At 34.4% G+C, this 24,656-nt stretch overlaps 1 non-coding gene across 1 annotated transcript; it reads right to left on the bottom strand.

Moving 5' to 3' along the window:
- Positions 1–19,565: 19,565 nt before the first annotated feature.
- LOC145162026 (small nucleolar RNA R71) lies at positions 19,566–19,672 on the bottom strand. Its single transcript, XR_013738881.1, has one exon. It is a non-coding gene; the product is annotated as a small nucleolar RNA R71 (small nucleolar RNA).
- Between the last annotated feature and the right edge of the window lie 4,984 nt (positions 19,673–24,656).

The raw sequence follows: 24,656 nt of genomic DNA, 5'->3' as shown, positions 1-24,656 counted from the left end.
TTGCTTCTGGCTGGTGACCACGACGTGGCATTGATTGCCACGACGTGGTGGCGAGTCAGAGTGAAAATCTCAGGATTTTGGCTTATTTTGACTTGGGATAATTATCAAAATTGTTTTTAATTAATAAAATCCGATTTTTATTGATTCCATATGATTATCTTAGTCAAAATAAGAGATTTTTTATCATTTAATTAGATAATTATTGCCTTATTTGATAAACCTTAATTATTTGAATTATTTGATCAATTATCTTGAATGAAATTGGATTAGGTCAAAATTAGATAATCACCAATTAATTGTTTAATTATTATTAGTTGAATTTTGATCTCGATAGTTTTGAAATGTTTCAAAACTTGCCCTCAAGTTTTGGAAAAAAAAATTGGATTAAAAGTTTAATTTTGAAATAATTAAATTCCAAACCCTAGAATTTTACAAGTTTAAAATTCACCCTATACTATTATAATATTATTAGAATAATTATTATATATGTATAAGATAAATGCTACTCTTACCGTTAGTAGGCCTCATTCACGAAGTCGATCTATAAGGGAGTATAAGGTTATGGCATATAAAATGGTCGTTTAATGGGTGTCCACTCTCACCCACCGCTTCCTTGATTGGTGGAGGGTCGTTAGCCGAACGGGTAGGATAGGGCAACCTAATTCCTCATTAAAAGTATAATGATTAATAAAGTAACTAAATGTTTTTATAAAATTCTCAATCTTAGTTACTTTAGGAAAAATGTGAATTTGATGCTATTCCATGGAATTACACTTTGTACCCTTGCTAAGACGTTAGTGGAGCGTGCGTGTGTGGTTAACCGACACACTAATTTGGCTCTAAGCAAAGGTGGCAAAGGGTGACTCGTTGTTTGTCATAGATCAATGGAGCGTGTGTGGCTAACCGGCACATTGATTAGGTAACTGTAACATCGAGGGCACCAAGTATATTCGCATGGTTATGCACACCTTGTTTGTGATCCTCGGTATCCCAGTCACAAACTTGAAGGGCATATCGAGCTTTAAACATGCCTTTGAAAAGTTCAATGAATCTCAAAAGATCTAGGAGTTTCAATACATCCATGGGCCTAGCCCAACATACATATAGGCCTAGCCCGTCATACAATAGGCCTAGCCCTGCATACCTATGGACCTAGCCCAACATACCATGCAAGAGTCATAAAGACATCTAACATATCCACACTTAGTGGTCCGGTATTGGTGCCTTCGACCCACGAAAACAATGAGGAGACTCACCTTTAGCTGCTGAAACTCTTGAATAAAGCTCTGACTGTTGGTCTGGAAAATCCCTGCGCTATCAACATCAAATGGCATCCAATTATTAATTAAGTTCCGACCCATAACAAAGAGTCTAAGCTACCTAGCCCAAAACCAGGGTAAAAGACCATTCTACCCTTTATCTCACTTGACCCAAAGCCAAGGCCCAACTCAACTATTTCAGAGCCCAAAACCTAAATAATATTCTAAAGCCCAATATGGCCAAATCTTCCAAATTAGGTCCAAGACCCATCATGGGCCTAAAACGAAAGGAGTCAAAAATACCAACCAGAAGCCTAAAATAAAAGTCTAATGGCCCAACAAGGCCCAAACTAAGAAAAACCAAACAATGGCCCAAACCGAGAATACCAAGCCCAAATTTCCATTTGCTGAGTACACGGGGCGTACTCAGCTCGTACGCTAAGCGTACTCCGTCCGGGGTCAGTACGCGTAGCATACCAGCTCGGTATGCCCAGCGTAGTCCCCAGACCACCTTTTCACTCCACTAAACACTTAATCGGCTAAAAAAAAGTGCCAAACTCTCGGATCTGATTCTTTAAGGCTACCTATCACGTAAAGTTGGCAACTTTACACTCATGCATGGCTTGAAGGGACTCAAAAGCTCAAAAAGAGCTTAATAAAGGACTTAATGCTTGCATGGACCAATATCTTCCATAAAGTTGACATTTTTATGAACATGGGGACTAAATGGAGCCAAGATCTAGCATCCATAGCTTCTAGAGTGGATCAAAAGCTCACCTTTAACTCAAAAGTCTCGAAAAGTGCACAAAATACACCATAACTAGATCTAACACGAAAGATCATCAAGGTAAGAGCTTTTTACCTCAAAATGCTTGCAAATGAGTAGAAGATCTTGGATCTGCAAGATCAATCTATCCCCTCAAGTTCTCCTTTTCTTCTTCTCCACAAACCATAAACAAACACTCTTACAAGCTCAAAACTCACCAAACACTCAAGGGTTTCAATTTTAGGGTAATGAGGGATGGAGGCTGACCTAAATTGTCCAAAAGATGATATAATGGTGCTTAAATAGGGTGCAACCCCTAAAAATTAGGGTTTTCATCTGGCTGGAGTACGCCCCGCGTACTCCCAGTACGCCCAGCGTACTCCATGAAGGTTCGTGATCCTCTCAGCCTAGTACGCTCAGCGTACTCCTTTGTACACCCTACGTACAAGGCATAGACTTTTAACCCACCAATTTACGGATGCCATAACTTCTTCGTTCTGAGTCCGATTTTGATGATCCTTATATCCACGGAAAGGTAAAAAGAAGCTCTACACTTCTATCAATGCCTCCTTGCCTCAAAAATTCTCGAGCTAAAATCCAAAATTCATAAAAATCCCTAACCAATACTTTACCGATATACCCTTTGGCTCCAAAACACAAACCGAACTCCCGGATCATCCAGATTACATTACTAGCACCCAAACGGGTCTAGATCCCTCTTTTCCAAAGGCCCTGAGTCTTATGATAACCAATCTTTGGGCCACAGCCTCGAACTAGGAAATGATTCGGAACAGGGTGTTACAAACTGTATTGGACATAGGTTACCTTTAGTATAAGTCACGATTAGTTGTAATAAGACTTGTAAAAGATGTTTAGTTCCCAATAACTTGGATATTAGATAGGTCTCATTCTGGGGTAGAGTGTGAGATCAGGTAACGAATTGTCGTATTACTCCTCTTTCTTGGATGACCAGAAATGTATGGGTCATCGACCAGAGTAGATGACAAAACTTGACTATTCTAGGCGGTCTAGTGAATTACGTTGCTAGCATGAACTTATAACCCATGGACATAAATAAAATAGGATACCATATTTATAAAATATTTAAACATTGGTTTCCTTATATATGACTTACACTGGCCAATGACTCCCCTAGTTGTGTAGTCAAACAGATGCTCAGACAATTCATCAGGTGAGGTGATTCCTCAAGATGATTGTTGAACTAGGATCTATGAGGATCGGTTGGGTTGGGTCTTAGTCTTAGGTCAGGTTATATATACACCTATATTACATGTTAACCTTGTTTCGCAGGGATGATATTATTTATTATCATTTAATTTTTATGGGTTTAAAAACCCTACATATCTCACCAGGTTTTCCCAATCCTGACCCACTCATTTTTATACATCACAGGTAGTGGAACCAAGGCTGATGTAGTCTAGTTAGGATGATGAGTGGAATAAAGAGATGCACATGTAATAAGTAGTTTCAGGACCTATTATATTTTATATTGTAATGTATGTTCGGATATGAACGAATGACATCCTCAAGGGTTTTAATAAAATTACTTTTTTATCTTAAAAATGTCTTATTTAACAAGGAATTTCCACATCTCAATTTATAAAGCGTAAAGAAAATGTATTAATTGGTTCTGAAAAATGGGGGATGTCACACAACACGAGGACTGAATTTAAGGAAACTATATATATATATATATATATATATATATATATATATATATATATATATATATATATATATATATATATATATATAAGGAAAAGTTCAATAGAGAACCATAATTATTGGTTCTTCAAGGAACGAGATCTTTTTTTCAATTTCTAGAGCTTATTCTTTATCGAAAAAAAAATCTAAAAATATCTAAATTCATATATTAACATTGTGAATGTGAAAAATATTTTTCGGATTCACCGTGTGAATCCGGATTCACGTTGTGAATTTTCAAATATTCACATTGTGAATTTGACGTAAAAAAAATCGAATTTGATATCATTGGAAAAAGGATAAAAAGTTATGAATTTCTGTATTTTTAGTTTTTTTTTTTTTGATAAAAAATAAGTTGTAAAAGTTGAAAAAAAGATTGGTTCATTGGTTAATTATGGTTCTCTATTGAACCTCACCCTATATATATATATATATATATATATATATATATATATATATATATATATATATATATATATATATATATCGATCATTATATTGACTTGAGAAGAATACTGGAAACTTAGGCAACTTCTGGGACAGAAAACCTGCGAAAATTAACCTTTAGAAGGTGGAGAAGATTAGAGATCAAGAGTTTAGAAGATTTTAGCAAGATGTCACATCATACATTTGATTTGCTTAGATTTTATCATGTCTAGTTTGATTTCTTATGTTTTTATGTGTTTCTTTTCTGCAATTATGAACTGAATAATTAGACTTTCGTACTAATGATGAACCCTAATACTATGTGTTAGTTTCTACTTTTATTGGATTTAATGAAGTTGTTTTAGCTTGTGTTTGATTTATCAATACGTAGCATGATATTAGTTTCAATCTTGTTGCTTAGATTTCAAGCTATGTGTAGTTGAATGATCACTTTACTTGCATGAACTTTTTTACCTAGTTTTTTATGAACATTAAATTGATATAGCTAATGATTGATCAAATCCTGGATTACATAAAAAAAATAATGACTTTAACTATGCTAGAGAACGTAATTTGATCATAATTGTTGTTGGTTATTTGTCTTAATCTTAGATGTATCTTACATAGCCCAATAATCTTACATAACCAATTTGGTGTCCACTTGTGTATGATCAATTGATCATTGCATAGTAGTTCATGAATTGGTGAAAACGTTCGGAGATCGGACCAAGACTTCTAATAACATTTATATTGGTAACTAGCTGAATGAATCCATGTCTTGAAACTAATCATAGGAAAAAGGGGATTCAAAGCTAAACGAAAGTCTCTTTATTCTCTTGATTACAATCGTATCTAGTTAGTTGTTTAGTGATTTGAGTAAGTTAACTTAATCTGAACTTGCAAAATCAGATAAAACCCCCCATTTTAGTTATTGTTCTTAGATTAATTGTTAGTAATTATTTTATTAGCTAAATATCGTCACATGTGATCGATACCCGACTTACTTTTCTATATTATAAATTGACTAGGTACACTGCTTATAAGTGCATTAGTGGATACGTTTTGTTAGGTTATAAATTTAAAACTGGTAGGTATATTTGTGCACATCAAGTTTTTGGCTCCATTGTCGGGGATCGGCTTATTTTAGTTTTTAATTTAATTGTTTTTGCTTAATCGATCCTTCTTGTGGTGTAAATACCGCAAAAACTTAATTTTCAACATTAAAATTTGTTTCCCGTTTTTACAGTTCTCACGATGTGAACAATTCACAGTAACGACGTGAGATCTAAATTTTCCTTTTTTTTGTTTATTTACTTTTTAGATCGTTGTTACTGTTTTGTTTGGTTTCAGTGATATATGACCAGGGGATCAACTTCTAAGATTGTTCCCTCACTTGACGATCCAGAATCCAGATTTCACAAGACGAAGGATATAAAGGTCGACAAATCAAGCAGCGGCTTTCAATCAGACAATGGTTTGAAAGCTTTGATATGACACCATACAAGAAGGGCATTGGGTACGAACCAGAAACCGAGGACGATTCAGAAGACAAAATAAAAATCGAGGCAGAATAGATGGCAAACATCATAAGAATGGTGACGAAGGAGTACAAAAAGCGGACATGTGATGATAATGGTTCGGGCCTTGTCCCACCATAAAGTCCGACTACGAAAAACTTTGAGCTCAAGGGGCACGTTCTCTTGATGCTCAAGGACATTCCATATGATATTGCTAATTAACATATGATACTAATGGGTCACACTAACAACAACTTGATATAATTGATTATTTATTAGAAATTTATTTTAATAAATATTCAATAAACTCTTATAATTAAATTGGAAATTATTTATTTCTAGGAAATAATAATTTTCATTAGCAAGTAACATTATATATAATTCATATGGTATGAATTAATAAGTCATGCACAACATTTTGGACTAGATAAATTCTTTTGTTTTTTACCAACAAGTTAAATTTTATATTTTATAAACTTGGTTTATAAAATATAAAGCTTTTGTCTTCTTCCTTTTATTATTTTTATTAAATATGAGTCTAAACACAAGAGTATGGCTTTCATGTTAATTTATTCAAAATAGGTATGGGAGAAAGCATGGGGGACAAGCTTGTTTAAAGGGGTTAATGGTTAAGGACCTTTAGATTTAGTCTTCACTTTAACTAACTTAGAGGCTTTCATGTTGTGTGTCCTCTTTGACATGCAAATTTCGAAATTCCTAAACTCTCCCTCATTCTCTCTTGTTTTGTTAAGAACACCTGAATATTACTTGCATTTATACTCTCTTGAAGTTCATAGTTTGCATTTATACTCTCTTTAAGTTTGTTTTGTTAAGAACACCTCGAAAGAATGCTCCCCCTCAACCAGAGTATTCGAATCCAAGTGCTCTCCTTCCACTGGATTATTATGCATACTTTCGCCAATTCCGGGAGAATTCGTTGTTGAATTAACATCTACTATATTTTGAGGAATTTCCAAGTCATCATTATGCTTCGAAGATTCAGAGTGATGATTATCATTCGCATGAACTTCACCATCCACAGCCCTGTCAGGAATACCAAAAATTAAATCATAATCAAAGTCAGATGAATTTGATTCTTCAGTTTCATCAGATGATTCATTAATAATTGGTTTTTGTTCAAATTGCTTTTCAACTTGTTTGACATAAAAATCATCGAAAGTAAGATTGAATGTCTCTTCGACTTTCCGTGTACGCTTATTTAAGACTCTGTATGCAACCGAATTGTGCGAATATCCCAAAAATATGCATTCGTTAGCTTTAGCTTGAAATTTTGAAAGGCTATCTTTAAGATTCATTATAAAACACCTGCAACCAAAAACATGGAAGAATTTGACATTAGGTTTTCGGTTATTGATAATTTAATACGGAGTGATATTGAATCGACGATGAATGAAAGATCGATTTTGAGTGAAACATGCTGTCGAAACTGCTTCAGCCCATAGATATTGAGGAAGATTCGCATATGTCAACATAGTTCTTGCTACCTCGCAAAGTGACCTATTTCGCCTTTCAACAACACCATTTTGTTGAGGTGTATAGGGCGAAGAGAAATTATGCGAAATTCCTTTTCTGTTAAGTACGAATCCAACACTTTGTTCTTAAACTCAGATCCATTATCACTTTTGATCTTCCGAACATTTTTCTTCAGAATCATCTCAATCTTCTTAATAAACTCGATCATTGTTTGAGCAACCTCAGATTTTAACCTGAGAAAATATACCCAAGTAAATCGAGAAAAATCATCAACAATAACCAAAATGTACCGTTTCTTGTTGAGAGTTTCAACAGTCGATGGTCCACAAAGGTCAATGTGAAGAAGTTCCAACGGTTCCACAATTTTCGAATCTATCACAATTGGATGTCCTTTCCTGTGCTGTTTCCCTTGTTCACAAGCTGCACACAATGTATCATTGTCAAATTTTAGTACAGGTAAACCACGAACAAGATCATCAACAACCAATTTATTCAAATTTCGAAAGTTTAAATGTGATAAACGTCGATGCCATAACCATCTGATATCAGAGGAAGCTTTCGAAAGTAAGCACACTGAGGGTTTGCTGATGATTGGTTTGATATCAAGAGTAAACATGTCACCATGTCGTTTGGACTTGAACAAAACTTCGTTAGTTTCAACATTCGAAATGATGCTGCCTTCTTCGTTAAACACCACTTGATTGCCAGTGCCCACAACAAGTTGTGAAACACTTATCAAGTTATGTTGAAGACCTTCGACATAAGCAACGCGATTAACAGTGAACTTTCCATTCGTGACTGTGCCATAACCTTTCACTTGGCACTTGTGATTATTGCCAAACTTCACAACTCCTGCATTTTCCTAGCTTCGAAAATCTCTCAGATTTTCTTTTCGTCCTGTCATGTGACGTGAGCAACCACTATCGATATACCATTTCTCATCATATTGCTCGTCACATAGTACCTGCGATCAATGAAAGAATTTAGGTACCCAAGGCTGTTTGGGTCCTTGGAAATTAGTTTGGAAAACATAATGAAATGAAGAACTTTTAACCCAAACACAAACTTTAGTTTTGAGACTATCAATTAAGTCCACATCATTATTTAAAGGAACAAAAACATAAGTCTTTGTTAGTTTGGGATTGTCACTGACACATTCCTTCGTCTTTTAAGATTGTGTATGATCATGCTTTTCTTTCGAAACCGGTTGCCAAGTTTTTACCGAAACATTCGAATCTTTTGAAGATGAGCTTTCAGTTGACGAATTATTCTCATAATTCTCATAAGCTTTGTGAATTTGTTGTCGAGAATATTTCCTTGATTGATATTGTCGTCTTTTTCCTTCAAGCCAATGATCGATGTTTTTGTCACGAGACAACCCTTTTGTGTACGAAACTTTTAAGGTTTGTTTCCCTGTAGGATTTGGAAAATTCGGTTTTTGTGGGAAGAAATCAGCATTTGATTTAGGTCGAAATGCCATGGCGTATCGACTTCCATCATTGTTTCCAACACTTCGATTTTGAGAAAATCGATTTGGATATTTTTGTTTTTGAGAAAACCTGGTTTGTTGATTAAAAGAAAATATTTGTTGTGATGGTTGATTTTGAACATTCTTTGAGGTATTTTTGTTATCTTTTGAAAATGATGAGTTTGAAACTTTTGAAGAATTTGTTTTGAATAAATTTCAGATTTAGCTTTATTTGTTTGAGCGGGATTTAGCTTTTGATCTGAATGAATTTCTGAATAAGAAGACTTGTTCTTAACAGATTTAATCTTTGTGTTTTCAGTTGTTTTCAAATTCAAACCATTTTGTCGTTTTCGAAGCTCCATGGTTTGCCAAAAAATCTTCTTTCGAGCTTGTCTTTTGAAATTGCATTTTCTTCTGAAAACTTGTCAATTTGTTCTTTAAAGTCTTTAGAATTGAATTTGACAACAGTTTCATTTTCCACAACAACCTCTTTTGTAACTTCTTTCACAATTTTCGATTTTTCAACCCATTTGTGTTGTGGTTTTTGTCTTTGAAAAACATATGAATTCTTTGTTAGATTGTTTTCGACAGTGCTTTGATTTGAAAAGAATCCTTCGTTTGTTGTTTTCTTGTTGTCATCTTCGACCATTTTGTTGAATTCTGGTTTAATGTTCTCAACATTTCCAGTAGTGACAAACACTTGATTTGGAAAAACAACATCATCAGTACACTTGAAATTTGGATACACCGCTTGATTTGTTTCCAAATAATGAGCTCCTTTTTCAGACACAACTTTGTCGAAATTTTCAGTGTCCCCAATTACTTGATCAACAACAACACGGGGAATTTCAGTTTCTTTCGAATCTTTGTTTGATGAGACCTTTTTGTCCGAATTGTCATCATCATTTTCATCATCACTGCTATCCGTTTGACTATCTCGGAAGTTGAAGGTTTGTCAGTGTCAATCTTAACCATCAAATCCTTAAGTTTTTCTTTTCCTTTAGATTTTGATGCAACATTAATGACAGACAACTGAGAACAATCAACATCCTTAATTTCACTAATTTCGCTAATATTGTCAGAGTTATCTTCGATATCGGCAAAATTAGATTGAGAATCAGATGTTGAATTCTCAGTCTTTTTCAAAATTTTGATTTGTTCTGATTTTGTCAAAGTATCATTTACAATGTTAACTAATTCATTTGAATCAAGACATTCATCAATTTTGACAATTCCATAAGTATATCTATCATCAGGAATTTTGTCAAACTCAGCAATATTTTTCTCACAATCGTACGAAATATTATCAACCTTCGCCCTCTCATATGCTAGAAAAGGTAATAATTTCCTATGTTGTTCTTTGCTAATATCACACGAATGATGTAATGCAGTTAATTTGCCATATAGACATTTAGCAGAATTGTAGTAGATATTTCGTTGAGCTAACAAAAGTTTTACATCACTAGATAACGAATCTCGATCACACATTATGTTTGTTATTTGCAATTCTAAACATTCTATCTTGACAACTTTCGAATCTAACTTCTTCTGTGTCTCTAACAACCGATTGCTTAATTTCTTAGCTTCATTGATAGCAGAAACAACCAAATTATTGAAATAAGCAACAGTATAATCAAAAGTAACAATTTCAGAATCATATGCACTCAAAGGAATATTGAAAGATTGAAGAATGTTATGTACCTTCGTTGTCTAGGAGACTTATCAGCAGACTTTGACAAAAAGCAATGGCCCTTGACCTCTTCATCTGAATCTTCCTCCAGCTTCGCATACATGGCCCCATGCGTAGGATTACGCATTTCCTCATCATTGGAGCCCGAAGACCAGATTTGATATGTGCCATCATTCTCCTGTTCACCTTGAGCCACCAAAGACAAATTTTTTGCCTTCGTACATACCTCTTCCACCCTTTCCACATAATACGCCTCATCCTTCACTCTATTCTTCTTCTCATCTTTCTTTCGAAGCATGCAATCATTTGCTAGATGATTGGCTCCATTGCAATAATGACAATCCATACCAGAATCTCCTTTCAACTTCTTCTCTTTATTCTCCTCAGCACCCTTCGCATCATTCTTCTCATACTTCTTCTTCTCTTCTCCTACAGCTTTGTTCATGAAACTTCCTTTTCCCTCACTTTGCTTCACCTTCTAATTAAATGGTTTCTTGAAAAACTTTTTGACTCGGTTGTTTGAGTAATAAGCAATTGCTTCATCATCCGAATTCATGAGAAACCCCTCTTCTTCATCAGAATCACCTTTTTCGACAGTTTCCTTTTCAGACACTTTAGAGACAAGTGCTAATGGACCTCCCAGACTAAGCTTCGACTCTTCTGCCATTTCGTTCACTTCACTTTCGTGAGTTTTCAGTTGATTGTACAAATCATTCAAAGAAGATGTGTCGAAACTCTGTTGATTTTTCACCATCATGCTAACACTCCTCCATTCTTTACGGAGTCCCATAACAAAGGTGAGATTGAATTCCATGGAAGACCTCGTGATTCCATAACGATTGCATTTGTAAATCAGCTCGTTCAGCCTATCATAGTAACTTTGAATTGTTTCACCATCTTTTTGCTTGAAATCCTTCAATTCAATCAAACATTGCTTAACTGAATTGATTTTCGTCTTCTCGCTGCCTTGAAACTTTTCTTTGAGATTATTCTAGATTTCCTTTGCATTTGTACAACTTCTGACATAGTTATACACCACTGGAGGCAATGCACCACGTAACTCCCTTATGCATTGTTTTTCAAGTTTCTTCATACAAACATTTTGATCTTCCACACTCGTAGTACCAGACGACGATCCAATTGGTTGAAGATTCATCGGAAGAGTAACATTCCCTGAGATGCAAGACCAAAGCTCTTCATCGATTTCATTCAAGTAATCTTGCATACGATCAGACCACTAATCATAGTATTCAGGAATGAGCATAGGAATCTTAGTTGAAGATCCTAGTAGATGAGAGTATGAAGTCATCGAGTTGAGATTGAAGTTCGCCATTGATGTACGGAAGAAAATTTTTGAGAATTTTTGAGAAATCAAAGAGAATTTGAAAGCAAATTGCTGAATTGATCAGAAAAATGAAGTAGAATACTCGATTCAACAAATCAGTTGCAGAATCAAATCACAACTGATGATCTAGAAAGCTTTTTCACGTCAAAAGATGCGGAACTTGTCGAACCAGAAATTTGATTCAAAAACCTTTTGAAACAGAGTGAAAATTAGATCTCAGATCATGATTCCTGCTCTGATACCAATTGATGAAGTGTGGAATCAAGTATGAATCAAATCAGAGTAATCAGAATATAGATTGAACACACGATGTAAATATGATCTGGTTTCAGCTCTATTATGCTTTCAATGTTACTAAGAGAAAATAGACAAGTTCATACAAAGACTCTTATCTAACTCTAATTAATGTCCCTATTTATAGGAAACATGAAAACACACAAAAAATTACAAGGACTAAACAAGTACGCTTCGTTACATAAATGCCTTGTAAAATAAACTTAGGTCTTCGACATATTACAACCGGTCTTCGACCCTTACACTTAAGAGTTATATGAGTTTTACAAGACTAGCATCTTAAATCAAGTTGGTAACTTGTTGGTGTCTCAAAGGTTCCATATTCTCCATCAACTTTCAAGCCTCCCCAAGAGGACCCAAAAAACAACAAAGGTTGTTATATCTTCATCCTTTCTATGGTTGGTGTTTAAATCTTTCTATAACTTGCAAGATGATCCATGGTGGGTATAAAATGTGTATGTTATGTTCTAAATCATAAGTCTTTCGTTTGCCAAATTTGTAGTTTTTGAAACTATTTTTGAACTAAAACCCAACAATTGGTATCAAGAGCCACCTTGCAAGTTTGGTTAGATTTTTTTGATTTTTGGAAATCTTAGTTTTTGGAGAATATGGATAACTTGTTTTCTGTATAAAAAAATAAGTTCATACATATTTTCTATGACAACTTTATAATTGTTATGTTTTTTATGTGACAAAAGTTTCATGCATCTTTTGTCATTTAAAGTTTTCTTAAAAAAAAGGTTGTTTTATCTGTATGTTGATTTGTATGATGTGCATAAACTAGCCAATGACCATTATTATTATTATGTTGTTGTGTTTGTTGTTTTTGTTATAAAAATGGTTGTAATAATTTATTTGTTCATATGGTATGTAATAATTAAATAGATTAGTTTTCTTGGTTATTTTTGAAAAGTAATAGATTAGTTCTTAGAAATAATTTATATGTACAAAGATGTAACAAGAAATGAAGTTGGAGCCATTTTTTGAAGACAAAAAGGCAATTTTCGTGTCTACATATGTGTTGGGCAGAAAGATGACATTTTCTGAAAAGTGTCATGAATGTTGTCAACACTCAACAATAGCTTTTTCTTTAAAGGGTTGTTGACCTAATGCAGTGCTTTCTGCAATCTTTTTTTGAAAAGTGTTGCATGTGGCTGAATTTTTCCTTTAAATAAGATTTTCCAATCTTTTGCAAGCAGTGGGTGTTTACTCAAGTGGGAGCTTCTACAACAAAATTACAAGAAGATTTTTGGTCACCTTATATGTCCCTTTAGGAATGGACTTGGCATCTTTTGTGTTGGCTCACAAGAATGTCATTAGTTGGTTATGTTTATGCACATATATTTTTATGAATGTTTTGTGTTGTTTATTTTATGCATTATTTTATGTGGTTGATAAATTAGTTTTTCACATGCTAAAATAATTTTGGAAAAAATAAACATCACATGCATTTTGGTTTTCAAAATTGGACATAAGATGTAACAAGTTATTTGTTTAAAATAAAACCCGGTTTTATAAAAACGTTAATAATGGAAAATTTTGAAATACTCAATTATAAGTTTTAAAATAGTGATTTTTGTAACTTATACAAACTCCAAATATATAAGTAATAAAATGAAGTTTTATTATATAAAAGGTTCAAATGCACTCAAACTCAATACCGGTTACTAAAATTGAATTGCGTCAAACTATATAAAAACTAGCTTTTTATATTGAACTTTTAAAGGTGATTTTTTCGAAAATTGATACCATGGTTTATTATATGCATGTAATAATTATGATATCACATGTTTTTAAACTAGAATTATAAAACGTATAAAAGACCCCTTACCAAACCTCAAATCTATGCAATCCTTTTTAAATACACTCGCACATCTCTTGATGCATTAGTGGGATAAAGGATACCTAACCACTTAGTGTTTTGTTTTGATGGTCGAGGTGTATTCGCGATTTCTATAACCAAGTTATAGGCCGATTACACAAGCTTTTCAAATTGGATGATTTGATCGGAAATGTTTTATGATAAAGGATACCTAAGCAAGAGAGTTCTGAGGCATAGATGGTATCAAACATGTCTAAATAAATTTGTTATTAGAGATCCCATAAATCTAGGAATTATATAGCAAGATATAATTGATAATCGATATCTACCGGGTTGGATTCAAATGGATAGGATAAAAGATATCGAACCATTTATTTGTTTTGCAACTTGGATCCTAGACTTGGATAATTAATGTTTTTAGAAACTAAAAGGGTATTAATTATTGAAGATTAAATATTGAAAATACTAAATGAATTTTGTTAGAATTTTGTAGTTAAATAATTCATTCTCATTATCATGAATTGTCATTTTCTTTAATTACTTAATGAAACAATAACATTCACTAGATACAAATTCAATGAATGGGTTCATGTATTAAGAGACAATCTCATGGGAGATATGAAATTGTATACACTTAAAGGTACTAGTTCTAAACTATTTACTTTGAGAAATAAGCCTGAACACGATACCTAGTAAAGGCATCATTGTGATGCTAAAGATGTTTCTAACATCAAACTAGGAATAGTACAAGGCCCAAAGGAATCAGCTTGTGTGATCCAGGAGGCCCATGTTTTTATGTATTGAACACCTTTAAGCCCAAGAAATCTACTAAAGCCCACATAGATGAATCTTGTTTCTTTTGTGGAGAAATTGTACATTGGAAGAGGATATGATCCTCTTATCTAGAAAGAAAGTATGGAAGAGACTAGTACTTCGGGTATCTACTAGATAGAACTCATACTTTTCATATAACACTTAGGTACTTGGTACTTAATTGTTAATCTAATATTTGTAAATGGCTTGCAGATATTTACTGAAGAGTAACCAGCTGAGCACAACCAAGTTGGAACTACACTCTCGGAGCTTAGTTCATTATTTATGCTTAGAACATAAAGTACTGGTAATGTAAAACAATATTTGTTTTGGAACAATGTATGTTTTAATTTAGCATGTCTAAATTTAAGTCTCAATTATTTTATTCAAATGTTTGATAATTTACTTAATCGTTTTTCATAACGATAACAATCATATTCTGAAATGATTAACTTCTATTTATGAGACTAGATCTCTTAATAGAATTGTAAAGTAAGTATCAACATTTTATAAATAAAATTAAGTTCTATATGCAAGCACTTCTAACTTAAACTTGTTTTAAATCAAACTCATCTTTGACATTGTTATCTTTATTATATAAATGGCATTCACGTATTCCAACTTCAAGAAAGGGATCTTTGAAAGAAAATAATGTAGTTTATTTGACATATGTGAACCTTATTTATATGTAAAGGATTACAAATTATATTTTCACTAAAGTGTAGAGAAAATAATTATTAAGGAACTATACACTTTGGTGTATGACTTCCTTTCTAATGAATGTCTGAGATTAAGCACAAGATACAAACCAGTAACATCATCCAAAGCCTTAGTGATGATAAAGGATGAACTGAATATTACTTGATATGATTCACTTTCTAATTGGTAGAAATATCCTCCTTTAATCTTTTTGGGATAATACTTCAATCACTATTAATTATATCTTGAATACAAACACCAACTAATAAGCAGATTAAGCACTTTATAATATTTAGTATGGAAAGGCTCCATCCTAATCTTACTTAATGTTTTGTGGATTTGAAGCCGATGTTGGACTAAAGCTTCTAAACCCAAAATCTACTAAATACATATTTGTATATAATACTCTAAATGTGGCTTAGATTATTATATGCAAACCCACCAAGAATAAGTTATCTTATTCTTGTGAAATCTAAGTTAGTAGAAAGCAATCTTCTAATGACAAAGCGAGTGGGAGGTACATGGAACTTGAAACAGCTCAAGAACCATAACCTTATGTAGTAATAGTTGGCACTAGTTTTAACAAGGATTGTTAAACTTGAATAATAGATATTCACAAACACAAATTGTTTGCATTAGTGGTAGAAATCATCTATGACTTGAGAAATGTGGAATCTTTCATTGATGAGATTTTATTGATGGTTTCTGGAAAATCCATCAAATACCAAGATGCTATGTAAGATCTCGAATCTAATAAATGACTCAGTGTCATGAACATGAGATGTAATCCATGTATGAGAATCAAGTATAGGCGTGATTAAAATTTCTCCCTATAGCAAGGCTAGAAGGAGTAAATAATTCTTCTAGAGAGAATAAATTACATGGATAACCATACACATTTAAAGCAAGACTTGTAGTAAAAAGATTTTCTCATACTCATGTCATTGACTATGGTCCATATCATACTCATGACATTGATTTTGATCAAACCTTTTTCACAAGTTGTTATGATCAGATCAACAAGGATATCATTTACTATAAATTCATATTCTTAATATGAGATATAGTAAATAGATTTCAAGAAATAACGCTTTTTCTAATAGACATCTACTAGAGGATATCTATATAGATTAGCCTGGAGGTTTTCCTAATCTATGTTATCCTAACAAAATCTGTAGAGCTTGAGATCCACTTGTGGATATAAATCAAACATATTAATGTTACAATCATCATTTTATGTAAAACCACAAGGTATGTTTTTATATCAAAATGAATAGAAAGTGTGTGTTTACTAAGAACTAGTGGGAGCATAGTGAAATTCCTAATCTTGTATGAATGAGACATACTTAATCATTTGAAATCACATTCTGACTAAGCAAGGTCGTTTCACCTTGACTCAGAAGGTATTTCTAAAATGAAAGACTTGGGAAGTAGAAGATACATTCTTGGAATGTGAAATCTATAAGGGATAGATAAAATGAATGTAAAAAGTTTCATGTACTTATACATATATTGGCAATATCTTGAAAGGGATCAAGACACAAGATTCTTTTGGAGAATTCATGGCATTGTCATATGGTATCATTTTGAGCTAGCCTCAAAAGTACCTAGCTCATAGGTTTGAACTAGATGAAATGTTTTATATTCCATTTGCTTGGAAAATAAATTCGTCATTTACGCCATATTATGCATAGGACATGGTATTTGATGAATGTTGTAAGCATGTCATAGGATACTAATTGAATACATGGTTAACTCACTGAATGACTAAGAGAGCATTCTAAGAGTACTTTAGAAGAACTAAGAGAATGTATATGAGACAATCATTTTAGAAAGGATCTTTATGGAAAGAGCTACACAAGATGTTAATTTCTAAACAAATATAAATAATTATGAATTATAATTGGATTTTCACTTCATTTTGGAATGAAGGGTAAGTCTTGTTGGAATGAGGGCCAAGCAAAACATAATGACACAATCTACCACATAATAAGAATACACTACTTAAGAAGTTGAATTCAAATATGATTGGATGAATGAGATCATTGAAAAACTATGTTGATCTCTGCCATTCAAGGATCACATAGAAATTTTTTTTGTGACTTCGAGAGTATACTTAATCAAGCTAAGAGGCTCTATGTCACGAAACAACACCAATCATATTCTCCAGGATATTTAACTATACTTAGAGTAAAGTTAAGTATGGACATGATAGTATTCACATAATTCACACAAATTAAATTTTGTCAGATCCATTGATAAAGCATTCTTTTGAGCTAAGTATGAATGGTCACACTCAGCTATAAGACTTTATTATTCTAGAATTAGGTTTTTGATTTGGATTTAGTATTTGGATATTGGACCATTATAACAACAATTGTTAGATAATGTTATGATATATTGGGATATAGTGATCACATTAATACTTGTTATGCTCTATATTAACGTGTTTAATCCATGAATAATGTTATTATTCTAAAGGTTTATAGTCGGTTATAATTTTGGGGGCAATTATAAAGTAAGACTAATATGAATTGGATTGGTTGACTCTCACTAGATGAAAGTAGGCAAGTGGTTGTAACCAAGTTTCATAGGTACTTGTCAGAGAACCAGTATTGAACTGACCCGCATCAAGATCATCTCATGGATCACTTTCATGAATGATACTTGATTAAAAGGTACTATCTTTGTATCCTTAACAGCTGAGATACATAGTGGGACATAAGTGTAGGGATTACTATGCTTTGATATGGTCAAATGTTGTTCCTTAACCTGGCAGTTATAAAATCCATTTTCAAGTATGGTGTGAACTATGCAAGAGGCTTATGTAGTCAAGATGGGATTTGTTCCTCTTATGTGTTGAGAGTTAGACATCTAAGGCGCCTTAACAAAAGTTGAACAACTAATGAGATTGATCGTGATTTGTATCTCATGTTCAACATGATGTCTGTAGCAAAGGGATAACTGATAAACTTACCTTATACACCAGTTGTAGCCTTGGGCTTCTGGGAACTGGGCGTTGATAGAATGGCACAAAGTTGTATGTTGATGGGGGCAGTGAAATGTTGCTAGACGTTCACCACTGTCTATATCAGTCTAATATGAATCTTGCGCAAGTGGGAGATTAAAAGATCTACTATCCTCAAGAATCATATTAAAGTGATATTGTTAATTAACATACGATACTAATGGGTCACACTAACAACAACTTGATATAATTGATTATTTATTATAAAATTATTTTAATAAATATTCAATAAACTCTTATAATTAAATTGGAAATTATTTATTTCTAGGAAATAATAAATTTTATTAGCAAGTAACATTATATATAATTCATATGATATGAATTAATAAGTCATGCACAACATTTTGGACTAAATAAATTCTTTTGTCTTTTACCAAAAAGTTAAAGTTTATATTTTATAAACTTGGTTCATAAAATATAAAGCTTTTGTCTTATTCCTTTTATTATTTTTATAAAATAAGAGTCAAAAGACAAAAGTAGGGCTCTCATGTTAATTTATTCAAAAGTAATAGGTATGGGAGAAAGCATGGGGGACAATCTTGTCTAAAGGGATTAATAGTTAAGGACCTTTAGATTAAGTCTTCAATTTAACTAGCTTAGAGGCTTTTATGTTGTGTGTCCTCTTTGACATGCAAATTTCGAAATTCCTAAGCTCTCCCTCATGCTCTCTTGTTTTGTTAAGAACACTTGAAGATTACTTGCATTTATACTCTCATGAAGTTCATACTTTGGTTATAAACTTCAAGCTTAAGAGTTATATGAGTTTTATAAGACTAGCATCTTAAATCAAGTTGGTAACTTGTTGGTGTCTTAAAGGTTCCACATTCTTAATCAACTACAAAGCCTCCCCAAGAGGACCCAAAGAACAACAAAGGTTGTTATTTCTTAATCCTTTCTATGGTTGGTGTTTTAATCTTTCAATAACTTGAAAGATGATCCTTGGTGGATATAAAATGTTTACGTTATGTTCTGAATCATTCCCGTTTGCCAATTTTGTAGTTTTTGAAACTATTTTTGAACTAAAACCCAACTGGACATTGCCAATTACTTCCATGTTCCAAAGGTTTCAAGAGATGTGATATTACTCAGGATGCTTCCGGTGACATTTACAGGAGATGCAAAAATTTGGTTGAAGTCACTTGCACCTGGAACAATCACAAATTGGACCAATCTTCGCAATGCATTCACTGAACAGTTCATCCCTCCCTCTAAGATAGCTAAACTCAAGAAGAAGATAGAAAATTTCCAACAGAACGATAGCGAATCCTTGTATGAAGCTTGGTAGAGGTATAAAGGAATGCTAAGGAATTGTCCTCAACGCGATCTAAATGTACAACAAGAAGTGTCGATATTCTATGATGGTATAAACGTAACCACAAGGCAACTCCTTGATTCTCAAGGACCCATGACAAAGAAGGAGTCGACGACAATCAAGGCATTAACTGAGGAATTTGAAAAGCATTTTCACGAATACCACAACCCTCGTGAAGATGTAACAAGAGACAAAATGGGTGGAGATAAAGGAAACAGGAATTTGGCAACAGTGATGGAAAAGTTAGATAATATGGATAGGAGGATCACCGAGATGAGTCAATCCATACATGCCATACAAGTGGATTGTGACAATTGTAGTGGACTACACTTGACAAAGTATTGCGACTTGGATGAGAACGGGAATCGGAAAGCACAAGTATGATACTCTAGTGGTGACGAATATGATGAAGATTGGAGGAATCCTAAGAAAGAATGGTTTCCATACGACGAATACAAGAAAGGTAAAGAAGAGAAGTTTAGGGAAATGGGTGGAGGCTTTTATCAAAAATAATAACCACCACCTGAGAACAAATTCGAGTTCGATACAATGCTTGCACACTTTGCAGCCATCTCTGAGAAAAGACATGAAGAATGATGCTACAATAAGAAACCAACAATCTGCAATATCAAACATCGAGACTTAATTGGGTCAATTGGCCAAAATCGTGAATGAACGGGTACCACCTAAGAATCCCGATCCAAAACCACAACCTGACGTCATGGAAATTTCCACTGTAGAAGACACCATCTCTGAGCCTTTAGTGATCATTAATGAAGCCACAAAACAGGTCGATCCACAACCGTAAGAAGAAAAGATTGAAGAAGAAAACCAATTCGCCATGTCCTCACGATGTGACGAGTACTCTGTCACGTCGTGGCCTAAGCAGACCCATAAAAATACTTCTTTCGTTAAGCCCTATCAACCTTCGTCACCTTATCCATCTCGAGCAAGACAACATCCACTAGAACATTAACATAGAAGATTCATCAACCAAGTAAAGGTTATTCCAGTTAACATCCCATTCATTGAAGCTATGGCCAAAATACCTGAATACGCCTAATTTCTTAAAGATCTTCTCGACACTCATCAACAACTAGAAAAGATGTCCAAGGTTGTTCTTAACGAACAATGTTCAACGGTTGTTATGGAAGGAATACCAATAAAGATGTTAGATCCAGGACGCCTCACTTTTCCATGTGAGTTTGGAAATGCCACAAAGACGTTTTCTTTGGCCGATTTTGGAGCTAGCATTAATTTGATGTCATATTCTTTCTATCAAAAGCTCAACCTTCCATAATTAAAGACCACAAAAATGGCGATCCAGATGGCTAACGTTCGATGACTTATCCTCGAGGCATAGTTGAAGATTTATTGGTTAAAATTGGATATTTGTTTTTCCAATTGATTTTGTTGTTTTAGATATGAAAGAGGATGAAGATGTACCCATAATTCTTAGGTGCCCACTAATTAATACCGCAGGAGCCTTAGTATACATTCGAGAGTCTATTCTTACATTATGATTGGGGAAGGAGGAGATTATATTTGGAGTTAATGAAAGGTCCAAGAAATCAAAGGCACAAGATGAAACATTTTTCATGGACGGGGAATTTAAAGATGAGAATGACTTTGAGGAGTTGGAGAAATTGATGGAAGAGGAACTGCAAGTATTGGAGAAACCAAAACCACTAAACGAAGTGAAGCTTACGAAGCCTCGAGCTTCGATTCCCAAGGTCTTTGAAGTTTTTGCCTTTACCACATCAAAAGCTCAAGTCGAAGAGGGGCATCAAGATAGAAAGGAGACCAAGCTTGACAAAATGGAGGTGGACTTGAAACAACCCGCTAATGAGAAACAGAATAGCAAGGTAGCTGAAAAATCTCAATGAGTCAAGAGAAAACACGATGCATGAGATAACCCAAGGAAGAAAGAGAATTCAAAGAAAGCATATAGAATACGGGTTGCGGATTATAAAAGGAAATGAATCCAGATGAAGGAGAATAGGGAGATTCTGCTCCTAACCAGCACAACGTATAGTGGGAAGGAGTCCAACTCACGACTCCATCAAAAGAAGCGCTTCTTAGGAGGCAACGCGAGTTTGGTTTGCATTTTTCTTTCCTTTTTCTTTTTGGTTTTATTATTTTTATTTCATTTTTATTTCTTAGGATTATTCATTCTTTTATCTTCTGTTAAAATCAAGTGTGGGATCTAATTAGTAAGTGGTGAAAATTTTTTCAAAAAAAATGGATTTCTGTTATGAACAGTAGCTACGACGTGGCCTGATATTGCCACGACGTGGGATTCAAAGAATACCCGATTTCGTTCTCACTTTAAGACTTCACGATGTGAGACTTATAAGGTCACGACGTGACAAATGAGGGGACCATTTTCTTTTAAACCCTAAACATAAACCAGTTGACCCCATTTTCGCCTTTCCACTTACAACGTGAACTACATCCTGGTCCCCCACTGTGATTTTCCGGCTGTAATTGTTTAATCCTTCAACATTTCATGTTCTTTCCCCACAATAGGTACGATTTTTATGCTCAAGGACCTTTAATTTTTCTAAATTTGTGCCTCTTACAACTTAGGGTTCGATTTAGGGTTCATATGTTAAATTCATATGTTTTTCTGAGAAATTCGGGTTGCATGTGCGATTATTAGCCTTAGATTGACTATTAGACAAATGTACCACCCGGTTCCCATGTAAATCCTTTAAAGTTTTATATATCTAAAATTTTGCATGAAGGGCCATTACGCGATGCGTAACTATGGGTTACGCAGGGCGTAACTCATTAATTTGGATGTGGGATTTCTCTTGAGTACGCATGGCGTACCTAGAGTACGCAGGGCGTACATGGGGCAAAGGCAAACCCTAATTATAGGGTCTTGGAACCTATTTAAAGACCTTAAACCCCTTGGAAACCCTTGTTTTCATCAGCCACCACCCTCTCTTTCAACCCCCACGAAATCCTAGCTCCATTTGTGAGAATCTCAAGCTTTTGTGTAATTTTTGGTGTGTTATAGTGAAGAAGAAGAACTTGGAAGGTGTGCTTGGAGTCCATAGCTTATAGATCCAGACTCTAGTCATCTTCATCGTCTTCCAGAAGGTATAAAGTCTCAACCTTTATGATTTTATTGCATAGATCTAGAATGGCTTAGGTTTTGGAATATTTGGTCCCAAGGGTTAGCTCTTGTGAGTAAAAGCTACTCTTAAAGCTTGGGTTTCATTTCTTGATGTTTCTGAGATTATTATTACATAAAAATCTGATCTAAAAGGTTATAGTACAACCATGCATCAACTATTGGTCCTTTAGTGAAGTTATAAACCTAGGTTTTGGTTTTGGGCTCTATTAAGCCATGAAAAAACTTAAAGTTGCCAACTTTATCAGTTAAGACCTCCCTAAGAATTAGATCTGTGAATTGGATGTTTGGTCTTAAAGCATTAAGAGCTTAATGATAAGTTTTGGGCACAGGGGAGTACGTCAGGCGTACCCTCTTGGTACGTAGGGCATAACGGGTTCAGCTCGTGTTCTCATCTGTGGTATCCCTGTACATAAAGTGTAGTAGGGAGGTACGCATGGCGTACTCCCATAAATCCTCTTTGGGCCATGGGTCATTTTGGGTTTGGTCCATGATTAGTTGGGTCAAGATTGGGAAGGGTAAAATGATCTTTTACCCTTAGTAAGATAGAATATTTTTTGGATTATTGATTATGGGTTATTACCCTGATCATTAATTAGAGTTGATTTTGTATATGTTCAGTATGAGGAACAGTGGTAGCAGCAGCTCGATTGTGTGATTTGATTATCATCAGATTGAGGTGAGTCTCGTCACAGTATTTGCGGATCGAAGGCACCAATGTCGGCCCATTGATTATGTTTATAGGATGCTAGCTGTATGTGTGACTCTTGCATGTTTTGTATGTGTTTGTATGTATACCGGGAGGGTCCCGATGTCAGGCGGGGCCTGATGAATGTGTTGGGCGGGGCCCATCGCATGTTACTGATAGATTTTCACCGGATGGGGCCCAATGTTGGGCGGGGTCCGATGTAGGGAGGGGCCTGTTGTATGTATGGTATGTGGTATTTTGGAGAACTCTCAAAGCTTTGTGCGTAACGTTTCATGTTTATGCTTCAGATACATCTAATTTAAAGGGGAAGAGCTTGGGCTGATCGCATCGCATCCACCGATGATTTTCCGTATGATTACTCTGATTTGATATTGTTGTTTTGAGGATATACATTTTATGATATGATGGTCTTTTGGAAACAAAGAAATGAATAGTTGATTATATATTTAAAAACGTAATTTTACCCTCTATATTTTGGGACATGACAACAAAACCCTATGGATGTATTTGGTTCGATTTGGCCTAAACAAGAACCAATTTCATACCTGCTATCGAACTGAACTCACAATGTGAGGCTTCAAGTCTTACACCATGAGAACTGTAACCACATAACCATTTTGTTTTTTGATTGCTTAATTGCTGGAATTTTGTTTTTGGTTTTTTTTGGTCATTATTTTGTAGAATTCATGGGTCCAAGGAAACCTACTCAGCAGGCCCGAGGAGACTTATCTAACCTCCACTCGTTTTACCAATTTCCTAACGACATTTTGCATGATATTTTGAGCAACTACACCAACCAATTGGGGTGGTTACACAACATAGAATTTGCTATTTCATCAAATATCGATTAGGGTAATTTGAATGAAATTGGAATTTTGGAAAGACTCAACCCGTACCTTAGAAATTTGATTGTGGGGAATGGTGTTTCACTAACTTGCAATGGTCGGAAGAAACTATTTTCCATCAAAGAGCCTGTTTACAAGGAGCTATGTGTTAAATTCTTTTCAACTGTGTCTTTTGAGGAGCAAGTGCAGGATACTCAGTACGCAAGAGCACTGGTGTTCCGACTTGGAGGTCAACATCGGGAGTGTAGTTTGGCTGAGTTGGCATCAAGGATGGCTTTGTATGAGCGAAATATAAAGCTTTT

The sequence above is a fragment of the Lactuca virosa genome, chromosome 2 (assembly GCF_052849685.1).
Source record: "Lactuca virosa cultivar CGN04683 chromosome 2, Lactuca_virosa_CGN04683_v6, whole genome shotgun sequence".
Taxonomy (NCBI): Eukaryota; Viridiplantae; Streptophyta; class Magnoliopsida; order Asterales; family Asteraceae; genus Lactuca; species Lactuca virosa.
The sequence above is the reverse complement of the archived record's forward strand: the minus strand, read 5'-3'. Positions and strand labels throughout refer to the sequence as shown.